Below are 16,298 nucleotides of genomic sequence, written 5' to 3'. Positions count from 1 at the left end.
AGTTGCATTTTTTCAAAGTTTTCTCTATGTTTCTACACAATTTTTGTAAAGTTGGTAAATTTTGTAAAGTCAGGTATAAAATGATTCTATATTTCAAAAATTTCCCACTCACTTATTTGATCGAATTTAAAGTGAAAAGCTCATAAGCCTTCTAAAGCATTTGTATTATTTAATCAACGACGAAATAGCATGAATAAAAATTTTCACCCTTTTATTTAATTAAAAAAGTAATGACTCTTGATGTTTTTCAATAAAGTTTTTATTGCCGATGTATCTGCTTCCGGTTTCGTGATAAAAATTTCTCGTGAAATCACTTGCGGTATTCCGGCCTACAGTCTGATTTATAGATCAGCTGATCTGGTAAAAGTTTTTTATGCCACTATAATCGAAATACTCCTACGACTCCCGATTCGAGAATAGCCGACCGAAGTCTTGAGATTCTTGCGGAATTTTGGCATGCTGATCCGTTGTCAGGCTTCTGGACACGTGTTGATGAAATTTGATCATATTTTCCCAGTGAATACGCGATTTACTGTTTCTTCTACCGGAAATTGAGCAACTTGATATAAAAGCAAATAAAATAAAAAAGCTTGCGAGTCAAAACGGGTGTTGAAACTTCTTATAAATAAATCAAATATTTCCAAAGGACTGGTAAGAAAACATATTGAGATTTGTGAAACAGAGAAATTTGCGGATAGAAAAACAAAAAAAAAAAAAAAAAAATTGGCACAAGAATGAAAGTTGAAAGCATAATTCTGGAGAATACGAACCTTCCGAATCTAGTTTTACATTCAAGAAAGCTCTATTTGTAAAAGCTTTTACAAATCGATCTTCGTTACCGGATATCGGATAAAAGCGAATCTGGGTAACAAAGAAACCTGCGCCACTTGGATTTGGACCGATTATTGATTCGCTTTCCTAATGAGAATTTTGCAAAATCATCAATTCAGATTAACCCGAGTTTCAGAGTTGATTAAACCCGGAGCTTTCCAAATGGAATATTAATTAACTTGAAGTTTTCGCTGACACGGGTTAAGACACTCGAACAAAAAATTGAACCAAGTTTATGAAGGATATTACATCGATCAATATGAAATTGTAATCCTAGAAGAAATATTAACTCTTCCAATCCAATCTCGGTGCCAATTTAATTAACGATCGTATTATCATGATAATAATAATGAGTAAAATAGCGATTCAAATCTTATTCTTTGATATCGTATACATATATACGTGTGATCAAATACACTGTAAAAATTTTGATTTTATTTTAATAACGTATTTGAGGAAGAGACACATTGAAAAAGTGGTTTTAATATATTCTCATTCAGTTACCGTGAAAAAAAACGTCATAAAAGCAATTATTTTGATCCAAACTTCATCAAGATTTGACTTCTAAAATCGCCACTCACTCGAATACCTGCATAATTTTCATTTCGAAAAGTTCGCGCGATTCTGTGAAGAAACGTGATATTCCCTCGATGTAATCCCTCGTCTTCTCGTGTAAGGGTGAAATTATTCCGATTGTGAGAAGAGCCCGCATGGCGGGCAATATTTAACGATAAACTAAGAAATATGAAGAGCTCCCTAAGGCCGCCATAAATTCCCTTACCCCAATTCGTATCAATTACATATCTCATAATTCTGTTATTTATGTCAGCACGGGAATGGCGTCGCGTGTATGAAAGGAGAGACATCGATCTGGTTGTATTTTCCTGACAGATGGAATATCCGTTCGATTATTTACCCACGTCGGAGAGAGGCGGGGTTGATATTTCAATTTTGAAAACTCCCGAAAGCGTCTAATTCCCATTCGTTTAGTGGCGAAACTTGAAGTGACGAAACATCAAAGTTTCGAATGGTCCGAAACTCGACGAGTCAAAGTTACGAGAGTGCGAAAATAAGAAAATTTGAAAATCTGTAACATCGAAATTCCGAATTTTCGAAGATTTTCAGTTTTGTGCATTTCTGGCTTGGCGAAATTTCACCACCTTGATCTTTTTTTGTATCGGATTTTCAATATTTTTGCGTTCGGAATCCTGGTTTTTCTGATTTTTTTCACCCACCCGTTGAGTAAACTACGTCGCAGGAATATATTTTAACTTTCGGAATTTTATGCCATCGAAACTTTATTATGTCGACCGAGCGGTAACCGGAACTAAAAATTTCTCTCATTGTAACATTGCTCTACGCAAGTTGAATTTGGGAATTTTTCAGCCGTCGGGTTTCCGACCATTGGAAACTTTGTTGTTTCTCCAAGATTTGATTTCTGCACTTCAAGTTTCTCCACCGAATAATTCGGAATCGGGCGCTTTCGGAACTTTTGAAATTCGGAACTCGAGCCCGGCCCCGTCGAGAATTCCGCAACTCATCGTGAATTCGGATATCTTGTCGCTATTTGCAATCAAAACTGACACGTCCGAGACCAAATTAATGCCGCACCCTCCCACCCTCCCCAACACCATGCACATCCAGCAACCCCTGCTGCAGCTGCATTTACGCCCTGACGGGCAGCCGATGGAGCCGCTATTCGTACGATGGACGATTGCCCGTCTGCCCAGGATGGATGCATCACGTGTTCGATGCTACCAGCTATGTATTTCTACCTGAAACAGATCACCTGGCCTCCGGATTTATCGCCCCGACATTCGCCCTCGCCAAACTCGGGGAAGTTTGAATACATCCGATTCAAAAACTGACAATGAGCTTTGGGATTTACTTTGGTAAACCTGTAAACTGCTTTCGCTATTGTACGAAAATTATGGCCGAGAGCGTGATTGGAATTGAATAGGAAAATCAGGAGTGGCTTTAGCTGTTATTTTTACTTTTCACATAAAACCCCTGTACACAGTTTTTGACCGGATTTGAACTTTTCTCGACTTCTGAGAACCCGAAGTTTTTTTCAATCGTTCTTCATTTTATTTGCACAAGCAACCCAGGTTGAAGCATGCTGATTTTGAAATTATACGTTAAGGTTGGTTCCGGGGTCAACTGGACCCAGTATCAGGGACTAGGGTTGAAAGAGGAAATATTTTGCAATCACAAAAAATTTGCACGTAGTATCCGTAGTCTGGACTCACCGCGTTACTTTATTCCGAGTGTCTAACCCCTTGCCAAACATCCCGTCTATTTCTCGAAAAGAATAATTCGTTCGAGAAGTTTTTTCCATATCATATCTTGAAAATTGTAAATAATTTTTCTTCCCCAAAGTTCGTTCAGCTGCGGTTTCTCAAATATTTCTTTCCAGTTTCTTGCGGCAATGAATATCCCACGTCGTCGTCGTCGAACAAAAAAGAGCCCATGTAGGTATATTATAACGAAGGGGAAAAGGAAGACGGACATGGAACGTGGGGGAGCATGGATGAGTGTGTCTATGTATAATTCTCCGTATGGGTTTTGACATGGGATGTGTAGCGAGGTAATTCGTTTGTTCCGACGCGACGGAACACAGGGTGAGGCTACGTTTCTCCGTCTGCGGGTGTGACTGTATACATACACATATGTATGTATGTATATACGGTGAAATACGTTGTGAATCATGGGCCCACGCGAATACCCCATAAAAATAATACCGCGTCACCGACTCGAGTCGCTACGGCGAAGCGAATCGTCTGACTCATTGATTTAGGGGGGTCTTTTTCCACTTCCGAAGATTGCACACCGATAGCAACGATTGAATTAGTCGTCTGATATTCGTGTAAGAGAATAGAAATCGAGTCTTAGGTACGTGAAATGAATCACATGAAATTCTCGAAATGCTGGTGTTAGTTTCGATTAACGCTCGGTCCTTGACTATTTTCATTTTTTACCACGATCGACAAAATATAGTTCTCGGTAGAAAATGAAAATTAGTTTTCTAGCTGTAACCGGAAAGTCTAGTATCCGTTAATATTCTTTCCCATTACGATCGCTGTTGCTATATTTTCTTGCAACCGTTGCGAAAATTTAACGCTCGTGCAAGAATAAATTGAAGTTAAAGCCTTGTTTGACTAAAAAAGTAGAGTAAACCTCAGAAACTGATTTTGCGTTGCAATAACCAAAAAAGGATCGACGATAGCGCAAAATGGTTAGGCGTACCTCGTTTTTCGTAATTCCAACAATAATCAAACAGTTTTTTCAACGATACATGTTTTACTGAATTTTTCTAGCTACTGTAACAAATTACATTTTTCTCAGTGCAGGTTGATAATTTCCAGGTCCCTGTGATTATTTTTTCATTCGATTTATAGTCCAATCAAAATTGGTCTGGATTGAAAATATTCGAGTGATGGCTGCATTTTTGTGTAGAGCGGTTTTCCGACCCTCAGGAACTCAAATCTGAAGTCAATTTTGAGCTGCATATCCGGCGTTTTGAGAAAACAGAAAAATTTTAGGTTTTTTGCGTTTTCCTCAAAAACCGCTATCGATAGATGAAAAATGACTTGACCATCGTGTAGACCGGAAAATTTTGCATCGAAGTATGTTCGTGTATGTCGAAAACGGAGTCAAATTAACAAGTTATTAAAAAAGAAATTCTACTTAACGACGGCATCAGGGGAATTTTGGTAAAATAATTTCTTTTTACTCAATTCGTTTATTGAACGAGGAACGAAAATCCCGAGACACAAAAATATAACAATGTTCAAAAAATGTTCACTTCGCATCAATTTTTACCGGACTATTTATCACTGTGGAAAATGCCCGATGAAAACAGATTTCGAATAATTTTTTTCACCCATAAATTATTCATCGGTGAAAATTTGACAAAGGTATTTTCGCTCTCGTTTGCTTTTCTTCAATTCCCTCTCGTCTCAATTCCCTTTGTCGTTTTTCTTACTACCTCTGACTGTACAGAACTCGACGACGCGTCACGGCATAATGGAACTGGTGACACTCCGCTTCTCGTTACAGAATCAATTTGCTTAATTCCAGTAGCAATGAATCACTAATTAGAACCTCCCAGTATAATATCCGAATTCGTGGACATTTACATAATTGAATAACTAGTGCGACAATTCTAAACCTCTATCTCCCCCCCCCCCCCCCACTCCCTCTATTATACCTTGCTATTTACGTATAACCCTATAACCAGACAGAGTAAAGCCCCATACAGTTGGTGATCGAACCGTCATTAAAGCAATAAATTTTACTACAAACGAGAATTTTATTCCAATTTATTCGACCTCCATGATGATAACGCGCGGGGGGGGGGGGGGGGGGGGGACAAAAAAAAGTTAGAAATATTTATAGTTCATGACCGAATGGCTTCTTCGCTTTACGCGGTCGATCATCGTCCTCGTCTTGAGCACCTCTGCAATTTGTTTCAACCCCCAAACGAGCCGTTGAATCAACTTTTTATCGGCGCCGGATTGATCGCAATTCATTTGCAACACCGGACCGACATTCAGACTCGATTTATTTATACATTTTAGTATAAACGTGACGAAGAGGATTTCATTGATTAAAATTGATGCGAAAGATGAAATTATTCGGTATCACTCCTGAAGTTATAATGGATTTTTGAATGTTGGTGTAAAAAAAATGTCACTACTCAAACTACCGTAGATACGTCAAAAAATATTCAGTCAAATAAAGACCGCGGTGAGTGGAGAAAATTTTGAAACTTTGACCATACGGTTCACTAGACGTAACTGCTGGTCGATGTTAGGTATAGAAATGTTGTGACAAGTGTCAATGGCTATTGTCATGGGCCCCCATAACTGCCGCAGCGATGCTGTGAATGCCTTGTGATTTCCATGGGCAATAGTTCAGAACAAAGTAAAAGAAACGATTCTGATATACACTTATTTATGTATATATATGTGTATTTATGTGTAGGGTATGTCACCAAACTCATAAATTCCTCCTTTACATCCCCGTTTTACAAAAGCAGAAAACTGATGGTCAATGGTTCGTTGCCCATTAACAATTCCAGAACTTCAATCTGATTCTTCCTTTCGCGATCAAAGTGTTTAGACTTTCACCGTAATAACGAATGGACACTTTTTCAAGGGTGTTGAATCAGCATTATAATTGTATGTAATGTTGAAATCAGTTTTAATGAAAACGCGAATATGGAACACATACGGGGTGTCCCATTTGAAACAAATTTTTTACAAATATATCGAAAACTAAGCGTTCAGATGAAAAATGTTTTCAACTAAAATTGTTGTACATGAAAAAGGACATGAGATAAATATCCCAGTTCTTGAATCCGGGGCCTCTGCTGGATCCAATGAGGCCCAACTTTTATTTTTCAAAGAGAATCTTCTATTTATTATTGCGTTTTTTTTTTATTCAAATAACAATGCAAACAAGCGCCTAAATGCTTTTCAATGTTGAACAATTCTGTTCATCGTAGAACTCGTTCTCATTTTTAAATTCTTCGCAAGGAATGACGGACCGCCACTCTTTTCGCGAATATAAGGAAATCCAATCAAAAATAGGCGGTTCAATTTGAAAAACAAAAGATGGGTTTCATTGGGCACAGTAGATGCTCCGGACCCAAAAACTAAGATGCTCATCCAATATCCTCCTTCATAAAATAAATATTAATACATCTCAATATAATCCTTAGTTTTCGATACATTTGAGAAAATTTTTCAAAACAAGACTATGCGAATCTATGCGACTATAGTCGAGGGCTCTACGTATATACGAACAGACAAGCGTTGCTGGACTATAATTGGTTCGCAAACCACTCGGGACATTGCGAACGGGGTAATTAATTCAATGGGTTTGCGGGGTGCGATCTATATATATATATATATATGTATATATATCTAGGTACACACCTTGTATATATGCCTTTTGAATTAGGTTTTGAAATATTCATCAGCGTGCTGATATAACCTACTAATTATTATTCCCACCATCTGGAATGAGTTCTTCCAACAGGTGCTCCTGCTAGTCATCTTTATCGGCTCAAAACTCGACGAGTGCTTTTGCACTGGGTCACAAATTATACTTACTTATTATATATGCGTATGTTATACTCATACATATCTCGCTTTCTCTCTTTCTCTCTCCTTCACACACAGCATAGTCCGTTTTTATACCCTTTCATAAATTACATGGTCTTAATGGTTACGGTGCCTTAATATTATACACCTTATACCAACTTGAACGTGTATTTTCTTATTCTGAACAGCGAAATTTACCGAGAAGTTAATTCTACGGTATAGAATGTGACGGTTTAATTTTACGTGGAATCAATTATGCGAAATACTCGGAATGTCTTGTTTATATTGAGAAACGAAAATTGTCCAAATTTAAATTGATTCAAGCTCGAATCGTACGTAAATTATTATGAATGTGAAAATTTATTTGACGGTTTAATCTTGCATCTAATTTTTTCATCATACTGCGATACAAGAATTTGATTTGAATTTTGAGGACACTGGGGAACCATGCTATGTTCAGATTTTTGTGGTTACTGACGTTCCAAAATTTTGAAATCCCATCGTCAGTAATTCGGAAATAGTTGAAGAAAGTAGAGTAACGAATATTGGAATTGTACGACAATGAAATACGTCATATAATTTTTTTCGTTAACGTTCTGACCCGAGTTAGGGACCTCATCGGAAAGATATATATATATTTACACTGCCAAGAAAAAAGAAAAGAAGAATGAGATAAAGAACCATATTTTGATTTTGTTTTCCACAGTGATCCATAATAATGATATTGACATTTTTTTACGTCTTACATAAGAATAATTGAGAATACAGTATTCAGACAGAATAATTAATCGTAAAGTACCGAGTAAATTGTCTCAGGCTAATTAGTCACACGTGCAGTGAGAACATAACCCCGATAGAGGAATGATTACCTTTGTTGTTAAGTTGATGAAAAATAAATTTTTCCAGAGACAGATATCATAGCTGATTAGAGAGTAAGGCTTTCAGCAAGAATATCGACATCCTGATCCCGTGTCTAATTGACTTTGCCATGAAACCATGATTATCTCGGATTTCGAGATCGACTAATTCCGATCATTGAAACGCATCAGGCAAAAGCTTTTCCTCCACGAAAGTGATCTGTGCCAAGAATTATTGCCGAAGGATGTCCCCACGACGGTGGACTGAGAGAAATTTTTAGTTCCGGTTAACGCTCAGTCCTTAACAATTTTCATTTTTTAACATGATCGAAAAAAACAGTTCTAGGTAGAAAATGAAAATTAGTTTTCCAGCTTTTACCGGAAAGTCCAAGTATCCGTTATTATTCTTTCTCATTACGATCACTGTTGCTATATTTTCTTGCAACTGTTGCGAAAATTTAACGCTCGCGCAATAATAAATTGACGTTAAAGCCTCGTTTAACTAAAAAAGTGGAGTCAACCTCAGAAACTGATTTTGCGTTGCAATAACCAAAAAAGGATCGACGATAGCGCAAAGTGTTTACGCGTACCTCGTTTTTTCTAATTCCAACTTTTACTCAATTTTTCTAGTTACTGTAACAAATGAATTTTTTTTTCGGTGCGTTTCCTATCTTCTTCAGGATCTGGTTGCGCACACGTGGCAATGTTGTGACTGAATACTTACGGCTTTCAGAATCTCTTCAAGTTCTTTCTAGTTTGTATCTGTTGGAAACCGAGCGATCGTCCCATGGGATAAGCGAAGGGTCGTCGTCTTGGTCGTTTCGTTTTCAGGCGTTCCAGAATTCCTTCACGTGTCACGGAACGCCCTCGGGGATTAGCTTGTCAAACAAAGACTCCTTGTGAATTATCCCTGCATTAGAAATAGACGCGCCTGCCATAGAGAGCGTTAAAAGTCGGTGTCTCTTCTTCCTTCTTCCATCTTTGTCCGAGGACGCTTTACGTGTTCCTTAATTCTCGTCCCACCTTCCTCTCGAATATATATGTATATATATAAGGAGCTCAGGTTTAAAGCGATAAATTCAAATTTGAAACGCCTGCGCTGTTATGTACGTCATAGCCTCGAGTAAGTCGAGACGAACGGAATTCTTCTGTTTCTTCTCACCGCTAAGATTCAAATTGTATAATTTATTCCTCGAGGTATCGCGAACGCCCTCCTCTACAGCCACTGTCGCAGGGCGTTTCCAACCCTGGATTCGAACTCGCGGAATTACCTTTATACCTAAGGGGGAAATGTTTTTTTCTTGAAAAATAAACCAGACTGTCTTGCCAATTACGAGTCTCAATTTTTCAGTCACGAATTTTCACGTGCTGAATAATTCACGGTCTCTTTTTCGTTGGACTAATTTAATTCATCTATTTTCCAATATACAAGATAATCACAAACATCGACCAATGTTCGAAATTACGATGTGATTGAAAATAAGTTCCAGGATTATTATCTATGAATTAAAATATGGTAACGATTCAAATATATGCGATTCGTTTCTAATAAGTCTCTTCTTTTTTTTTTTGTTAAATTAAATTTTGACTGTAATTATAACAATTTTTACTTATAAAACATTTTGACGAAGATTTTTTTGCACAATGGGCAAATTAGTGCGAAGTAAGTCATGAAATTATTTTGAATTATTTACGAAAATTAAACACCCTGGATCTAAGCTTTCAACGAACGTTGCGAATATAGTCGACGGGATCTTAGATCTTCACTTATTGTCCCCAAAAGTTAAATTATTGTCAGGAAAACAATTTAAAACACTAAAAAGTCAAAACTTTAACGAACCATGCAAAAATCGACGGAAAACTATTAAAAAAATAAACAAAGAGAGATCGGATAAACAGTTTTAACGATAGAAAGACAATTTACATTTACAATTTTAACGTTACACACCTTTTGACAAATGATTTTTGTATTGAAGAAGATTTAATAAAAAACAGGGGTCAACATAATATTGACGTTTTGTTTCATAACTATTCAATTTTCAATTTCAATGCAACAAAATTATAAAACATTCGCAACATCTTCGCAGTAAGTAATGCAATCTTCTTCCCGATGTACTTTTGCTAGTTTAAACATGACCCTGAATCGCTTCTAGCTAAACTAGACAAACTGGATCAAGTTTTGAACGTTGGAATGAGAAACGCCGAGTGAAAAATTGCAAACTTGTATTTTGTTCTTCTTTCTTGAACGCGGTAGACGAGATCTGTCAGGAAAACTCGGAATAATTTCAATCTCCGCTGTTGTTCTCGGTGGGATAATAAGTCGACTCAACTCACGTCGACTCACCTACACTCCTTCGAATGTACATATTCAGCGGTATAACAATTCCGGGGAATTAGGAGAGAAAAATTTCCCCGAGAATCAGGAAGCTGGAAAATATCGCGAAGAATTGAGCGGTAGGTACGTGAATTTCGCCTTCCTGCGGGTTATATTTATTTAATCACTTATCAAAGCCGTTGCGCTGAAAGGAATTGAAAAGATGGAGAAATGATGCCCATTAATTTTTCTCTCTCACAAAAAAGAAAAACAGAAAAAAGTAATCAGTAATATCGAGACCTGACGATGAAGCAATCGAATTAAGTGCGTACAGTTTGAAGTGATCGCTGAATCAGCGGTGATGCATGAAAAGTGTCGACAACACTCGAATGTACAATTTTCTCTTTATTCTTCCTTTTTCATTACCAGTGACTTTTATTATGATGTTTGTTTATTCATTCGTTCGTCCTTTAATCCATTGATTAATTTATTAATTCATTCGTTAGTTCATTTGTTCATTCCTTCGTTTCTTAGTTCAATTTTACGTCTTTAGAAATCGAAGCATCCGGTTTCGTCGCTACGCGTGACCAATTCGAATCATTACGGATTTATACGGTATTTATACAGGCATGCGTATGTATCAGGAGCTGAAAGTCGAGTAAAAATATAATCGGAATTCAGCAACGGATGTGAAATGGGAGCTTGCAGTTTTGTGTATACTGTATATAACATGCCTACGCCAAAAACCACGTGTGCAACGCCCGCTTGGCGCAAGTGGCGTGTAACTTCAAACGGGTCATAATACCCGTCAAATTTTTACTCCCTTACAAGCGATTCTTTCTTTAGAATTCTACTCACTTCACTCTCTCATTTTGCTCCTGCGATGTTTCTTTTCCTCCGCTCTACTTTACTGTGTTTTATTTTTTATTTTTATTTTTTATTTTTTTGGTTTGTTTTTCTCATTCTTTTTTAGACATTTATATTTATATCGCAAGGAGCGAATTCGTTCGCTTAAAAGACTCGGTTATACATGGGTACTGGGGGAAAAGTACAGCTTGCGGAAGTTTTGTAAAAATCTGAACGATCAAAATTCAAAGCCAGAGAGATCAAAAAGATGTAAATTTTTAGTAAAACAGTGGGATGTAATTTTTCGTTTTTTTCCAATTTTCATGCGTATTATCGAAATTAATCTCATCCGAATAGTGATATGTTTACTTTTTTCGATCTCTCGACTTTTTTTTAAATTTCATTCCGAAGTATACGAGGTTCAAGAATGCGATCCTCCGATTCTTGAAATATACAGTTACGCATTCTAAATCGCAAAAGAATCGCAATTTATTCTTTGAAGTTGAAAATTGAACCCTTAACAATTTGTATCAGGCGATCAATAAAAACTATGTTAAAAAAAGTGCTCACTTAATTCGATAAGCTCAAAGTTTTCTGATTTCTTTAACCACCAAAATTTATTTTAAATCGAAGCTTTGTAATTTCCGCATTTTTCATCGGATTTCTCGTGAAAATCGAAACGTGAAATAAAAATCGCCAATTTTTATTTTAGACCTCGAACATAAATCCTGTTAATCAACGGTAAAAAAAAAAAACTTTGCCCGGTACTCTAAAGCAAAGTGCATTGCAAAAGCTCGAAACAGATATCAGAGTCCATATATACTGCTGTTAGCCGAATAATGGAAGTGCAGCTTGATGATCTCCTGGGGATTTTCCAGACCACGATTGTTCGCGTGTGTAACACAACCGCAGAAAAGTTTCGCCAGACGCATCCATAAAATCTCTCTCGTACATTTTCACCACATCTATATATATATATATATATATATATATATGTGTGTGTGTGTGTGTGTGTGTGTGTGTTATGTATACCCACACACACGTGGAGTTTTATATCATCTTGAGGAATCGTCAACAATCCATAAGCAGGAAAGCTTCTCCAACAGAGTTTCTTTGTGACCATACATTTCCTCCCTTTTAGTGTCCTCCAGAAATATCCTTCGATTCGTGAATCATGAAGCCTGAAAGGCGACTGAATCGAGACACAAAAAGGATTCGATGCGGTGAATATCACAAGTATTAAAGGACTTTCCCCATTCGAGTGCGTAGAATAATTCATTTCCGCACTTGTACGGTAATTAAGATAATATAATCTGGTTACAGTACAAATAAATATATTTTAATCTGATTCCCATACTAGTTGCGCAATCTTATATTTCCCAAATGACTGCGAAAAATAATTGATTTCCGCACTAGTGCGAGGATGTACTATTTTACGCACTAGTTGCGCAATGTACTATTTTCATTCTTTCGTTCTTTCTTATCACGAGCAATCAACAAATTGGTCAAGTTTTCAAGCGACACGAAGGATCGGGATTTTCTAACGGGGAGTGCACGATTCGTCAACTGTTGGTTGGAAAAACGATCGGTACAAATGTGGAGAATATTTTTGGGCTCGGACCGCCCGTGGAGATTCGCAATTAGGGTAGGTTTGAAAAATAAGACAACGAACGACAAAGCGAGAGAGTGAGGAAGAAAAACCTGAAAGACAGCTCTTGCGGTAGGTAATTAGATGCTTATCTACGAAGTGAAAAATTATGGAACGTGGAATGCATTCCGACAGAACTTCTTCGACGAGGGACCAAAGTTTTTCCGTCGAAACTGCGCGGAGTCAGTGCTAAAATAGAAGAACACCTGTCCGCTACGAAAAAGAGCAATCCAATCTCTCCAATTCCCCCCCAGCTTAGCTCATGTTATAACAGTGTCGACTATACCGTCTCTCCTCTTCCGGATCCTCGAGGCGCCCTCCTGAACCTCCGGGATCACAATGAATAATTACGTATCTCCTGACCGAGATCCTTGCATTTACACCGCCGTCTAATCGCTCTTCGGACATTCATTTATATCACAGAATCGTGGCTGGTATTGATTCCAATTTATAACGATGGAATTCTCCTTGGATCAGTGGAATTTCATCGAAAACATCTCGTGGAAATTAATTAAAAAGGAACAACATGACCGAAAGATAGGAATTTTGGTTTTTGCAAATTTCAAAAATAGTACCTGTGTCAAATTTGTTATTTATTGATTTATTTTTTTGAATCGTCGAATAGGTTTTGTAAAAATATGCAATAACTTGAAGGAGTCTTCTGGCGCGTACTATTAATATTCTCATAATTTTTTTCTGTCACAAATAAATTTGATATCATTGTCATTTTCAATTGAACCGTACTATTGGGGGAAAAATTTAATTCGTTAATTAAAAACTGAGCAAGTTTAATGGAGACGGTTTCTTACATCATATCATGACGTGTCTGAAATCAATCGTGCCCTCAGATTTTTTTTTTCACATCCAGACAATCACACGGAAAAGAAATTCACATGATGAAAAAAAAAATTTGCTTTTATACAGAGACTGAAATTTTTTTTTACTAGCCAAAATTCTTGCCGTTGGAAGAATTTTTCTTGCTGCCACTATAACAACATTGAAAGATGATCCATCGAATTAATTTTGTCGGCGCGATCAAGTAAAAAATACAAGAACGAAAATGAAAACCGTAGCAATTAATTTTCGCAGTTGAAATTTTTGGGAGTAATTGATCAGCATTAAATTCCTGTTTTGATACTTCCGTGTAGAATCGTTGATAGGTGTGTAATCCCTGAGTTATTTCATCGCACAATTTGTCTTTTCTCAATTCAAAACCAGCGTGGCAATTCGGGCTTCTCCCCAAACTCCGTTTTGATCGAAGGGACAAAATTAGTACCGAAATGAGCAAGCAGTGACGGCGAGTTGCGTAATCGCGGTAGAAAAAAATTGTGACAAATTATTCAGGGCAATACGATCACTGGATCGAAATGTCCATTCGGAGTAGTTGGCATTCATTCCTTGATAGCTTTACCCTAATTCCACGCATCAAATGGATACCAAAGGGACGGAGTCGGCGTGAATGGAACGTTGCGAATCACTTGCGATAATGAGATGGATGTGAAATGCTTGGGTGGCTTTGAAAATTCGGAAAAATTAATCGAAGTGCTTGGAATTATTGCGGATAAAATTGATACTACCATCTTTCAAAGGGTTGTTATTTACGAGTCGTACGTATAAACGAAGAGGTTATAACATCCTTGGCAAATATTCTGCGGAATCCGACTTGTTGCACCTATTTTACGTCTCGAAACAAAATCCAAGCATCATCTGCCCGGATAAATTACGATATCAAAGGCGCTGAGTTGTCAGGTAAGTACAGACGTTATTACATTCATCCAACGTTCTAAATATAAAACAAATAATTACGTTCGGTCTGGGAGACGTCTGCCCGTTGAAATTTTGAATTTATCGAATTATTATTATTAACACTTAGTCCAACTTCATGTTTGGCTCGCTGAATCATGTTCTCTGTAGATCGCGTAGTACAGTTGAACCTTTACAAACGTCTGTGAAGCTGATCGCGTCGAAAATGTGCTAATTAGAGATGAAAATATTGGCGAAGTAGAATTATTTTCGACACTTGAATACTCGATGTAATTAGAAAAAGGTTTTTTTTCGACTAAAACCAATAAAAAACTGCGGTACGTAAAATTGTTGATTTCGTCGTCGTTATAAAAAAAAAAGTAAAATAAATAAGTAAACGTGGTGATGGAGTTGAGCAAAGTTAACAACACTGTTTTCGTGAAGAAAATAAAACAAAAAAAAAAAAAACACAAATACCGTTCCAGCAGGTAAAAAGTTTAATGATACCGGTTTTCGAGATAAACACGAAAGACAGAGAGAAAAAGGACTCCCACCTACCATTCTATTTACTGTGATTAAAAGTGAACTAATTTTCATTTTTTGCCTAGAACTATATGTTTCGATCGTGGTAAAAAATGAAAATAGTTAAGGACCGAGCGTTAAACGAAACTAAAAATTTCTCTCAGTGTTGATCAGCATTTTACCTATTTATGAATAATTTCAGATTACAAATGATGTGTTATAAAATTATACCCCGAAATTTTGTCGTCTCCGTTTATCTCCCGGTACTTTCAATCCTTTTGGCAATGATTGGAGAGGAAAAAATGCGGAAAAATAATAGAATTAAAAATAAAATAAATCGAAGCGGATAACTGCGAGGGCGATATCGGACTCATTACGGGTCAGTGACCTTCACCCTCGCTAACACAGCTGGTCAGAGCTTAACCCGGGGTTCATCCTGCGCCAATGGACCGAAGGAGCATCTCCACTGTCCCTGTAGTCATGACGGTCACGAGGACCCGGGTTTCATTCCCCGTGGCCGGTTGACCGTGAAGGACAAACCTGACTCAGATTCCTTTTTTCGCACAATCTCCGGATATTCCGGAGGCAAGTTTCTCCTGCAGCGAAAGCTCGTCGGCTAGTGCTTTCCGAAAACTTTTACCGACGACCGATCATCACTGCTTCGACCAGCAATGAATGCGATTATCGTGCCTCTGCAACTCTTTATGGCTCATGAATTTTAGTTGGTTATACTTTTGTAAAAATAAAACAGTTTTTTATTCACTGTTAATATACGTAAATTTGTAGATGGCGAAATAGATGTTTTGTTATTATAATAAAATTTTAGCTTAGCTGGGGGAAATAATGATCGGTGGAAATTTTTTAATAGTTAACAAATCACATTTGGTTCAGCCAAAATTTGATAATGATAACGAAACATTTATTTTGCCATATTCAAATACACGCTTTTTAACAATGAATAATTCATTATGGAAGCCAAGTACGTCTTATTCAGAAAATAAACTATTTTCACACAGTGAGAAGTTCTTTTTCAGGGTGTATTATTCATATTATCGATTTGCAGTAGTAATTTTTCTAACGCCAGCCACTTTATTGCTCCACGTAAATAGTTAAGTATCAGACTTTGACTAGTTTTTAATTCACCTTTCTAAATCGACTAAAAGTAAAAACGTTACGAAAATGAAGGCAAAGAATCAGTGATTTATGATTAAATAAATGTATCTGACGTTTTTTAATTTGAACTTGAGTGGAAATAAGAAAAAAACTTGTGCATCGACGTATTGAATTCCGATGAATTTTCACCCAAGGATAAAATACTCGCATCAATTGTATCAACAATGTTTTTAAGATTAGTCTTTGCAAAATCTTACGGGTATGGAAGTGTGCATTTATTTGGAGAGTGTAAGTTTTCAAAAGGTTTTATTGTT

The 16,298-nt window shown here is 37.0% G+C and overlaps 1 long non-coding RNA gene across 3 annotated transcripts in view; it reads left to right on the top strand.

Annotated features, from left to right (window-relative positions):
• LOC124222679 (uncharacterized) overlaps positions 1 to 16,298 on the top strand; it is a 161,009-nt gene that overhangs the window by 126,004 nt on the left and 18,707 nt on the right. The window lies entirely within an intron of this gene.

Source organism: Neodiprion pinetum, chromosome 7 (genome assembly GCF_021155775.2).
Source record: "Neodiprion pinetum isolate iyNeoPine1 chromosome 7, iyNeoPine1.2, whole genome shotgun sequence".
Lineage (NCBI taxonomy): Eukaryota > Metazoa > Arthropoda > Insecta > Hymenoptera > Diprionidae > Neodiprion > Neodiprion pinetum.
This window is presented reverse-complemented; position numbering and strand designations above follow the sequence as displayed.